The sequence below is a fragment of the Acanthopagrus latus genome, chromosome 18, assembly GCF_904848185.1.
Source record: "Acanthopagrus latus isolate v.2019 chromosome 18, fAcaLat1.1, whole genome shotgun sequence".
NCBI classification, from domain to species: Eukaryota; Metazoa; Chordata; class Actinopteri; order Spariformes; family Sparidae; genus Acanthopagrus; species Acanthopagrus latus.
In genome coordinates, this window is record NC_051056.1 from 9,910,069 (window position 1) to 9,912,374 (window position 2,306).

Consider the following 2,306-nt stretch of genomic DNA (forward strand, 5'->3'; position numbering starts at 1 on the left):
TTAAAAAGATATAAAAAGATCCCTGGGTGAAACCCCCAGGGTAGCATTGTCTGGCATAAAATGTGTTAACCAAGTGCTGCCCAAAGCGCATGCTCCTCGCCCTGCCACACACGGTAGCGCTGGAAAGGCTACATTGGCAGTCAATGTAACTCAGCAGGCCGATGCAGGGACTGATGGAGCTGCAGCAGCTTTAGCCGGTGACGGCTCTGGATCATATGGTGGGGAGGTCGCTGCAATGCACTGGGAGCAGGTGGCGGTGAACAGGCGGCAGTTAGAGGCACTCCACACACAGACGGAGAGGCAGACCCAGCTGTTGCAGTCACTGCCTGCTCAGTCGGGGGCAGGGGCACCGTTTTCACCTCCTCACTCGCTCTTGGGTGTCGCCCTGCACAAACTGGCTGTGGAGGGTGACACCCAGAGCTTGCTGGAGATGTTTGAATCACCAGCAGTGGAGTGCAGCTGGTTGGCAGCGGAATGGGCCATGTGGCTGCTTCCCTTACTATTGGGTGCCCAGACTGCAGCCCTCAGCCTGCCAGCATCCGCTCTGGAGGTCTTCCAGTCATGAAAGCTGCCCTCGATCGGATGGGCTACTTCTCTGAGGATCACCATTGTCCGTTTCCAAACATCTCGCTGGGGTCTGCTAGCTGTCCCCTTGTCTTCACACAGCAGCTGAAGGATGGCGCAACCAGGGGTTTCTGCTTGAGCAGGTTGTGCAGGGGCTCCTGACTGGGTGCAGCTTCACCAACATGACCACAGAGACGAGAATGATGTCAAAACTCACAGGGAGATTCCCTGTTACCTTACTTTACTGTAGTAACACAGGGTTCCATTTGCTTACGCTCAAAAACAGCGTCCCTGGGTGGGCTTGAACCACCATCCTTTCGGTTAACAGCCGAACACGCTAACCAATTGCGCCACAGAGACCACAACATTGCCTTCAGCAGAGGGCGTGGCGCTCATTTTCAAACCCCACCATCCAGGATTTGTCGGCCTGGCTAATGAAACAGAAATCTTTGATTGTGGAACATTAAATTTATGTTTTGCACTTTGCTCAGGAACTATTGGTATGGTGTTTCCAGGGGGTGTGCCGCTGGTCTTCAAACCCCACCAACTTGGACTTGCTATGTACTTACAAGTTGGCCTGGCAAATGAAACAGAAATCTTTGATCGTGGAACATTAAATTTGTGTTTTGTGCTTTGCTCAGGGACTATTGGTGTGGCCTATCCAGCTCTGAATGTCTCTGTCTTGTCCAATAAGTTTGACTTTGAGCAGGAAACACTTTGGGTGTTTTTGGCGGCTCTTAAGCCCAAGACCAAGTTTAAAGTAGCCAAAGTGACCTTTAACCAATAATGAAGTTCAGGTTATGTTAAAAAGATTTGTGAAGGGCGTTGAGCGATAGTTCAAAATGGCAATGCACAGGATAGAGCATTGCCATTTTGGAGAGGAGATTCCCTTTTACCCTACTGTAGTAACACACGGCTCTGTCCAACATCCCTCCATTTGGATACTGGATCACAACATCAGCGGTGGAGTGGCCAATTGATTGTGCAACTCACAAACCAGGTGACACGTGTATATGATTTACCTGGCTGCTAACGCTCAAAACTATCGTCCCTGGGTGGGCTTGAACCACCATCCTTTCGGTTAACAGCCGAACGCGCTAACCAATTGCGCCACAGAGACCACGATGTTGCCTTCTGCAGAGGGCGTGGCACTCATTTTCAAACCCCACCAACCAGGATTTGTCAGCCTGGCAAATGAAACAGAAATCTTTGATCGTGGAACATTAAATTTGTGTTTTGTGCTTTGCTCAGGGACTATTGGTGTGGCCTATCCAGCTCTGAATGTCTCTGTCTTGTCCAATAAGTTTGACTTTGAGCAGGAAGCACTTTGGGTGTTTTTGGCGGCTCTTAAGCCCAAGACCAAGTTTAAAGTAGCCAAAGTGACCTTTAACCAATAATGAAGTTCAGGTTATGTTAAAAAGATTTGTGAAGGACGTTGAGCGATAGTTCAAAATGGCAATGCACAGGATAAAGCATTGCCAGTTTGGAGAGCAGATCCACAGGGAGATTCCCTTTTACCCTACTGTAGTAACACACGGCTCTGTCCAACATCCCTCCATTTGGATACTGGATCACAACATCAGCGGTGGAGTGGCCAATTTATTGTGCAACTCACAAACCAGGTGACACGTGTATATGATTTACCTGGCTGCTTACGCTCAAAACTATCGTCCCTGGGTGGGCTTGAACCACCATCCTTTCGGTTAACAGCCGAACGCGCTAACCAATTGCGCCACAGAGAC

The 2,306-nt window shown here is 49.6% G+C and overlaps 3 non-coding genes across 3 annotated transcripts; all 3 read right to left on the minus strand.

Annotated features, from left to right (window-relative positions):
• Positions 1-850: 850 nt before the first annotated feature.
• trnan-guu lies at positions 851-924 on the minus strand. Its single transcript has one exon. It is a non-coding gene; the product is annotated as a tRNA-Asn (tRNA).
• Positions 925-1,610: 686 nt separating this feature from the next.
• On the minus strand, positions 1,611-1,684 carry trnan-guu. Its single transcript has one exon. It is a non-coding gene; the product is annotated as a tRNA-Asn (tRNA).
• Positions 1,685-2,232: 548 nt separating this feature from the next.
• Positions 2,233-2,306, minus strand: trnan-guu. Its single transcript has one exon. It is a non-coding gene; the product is annotated as a tRNA-Asn (tRNA).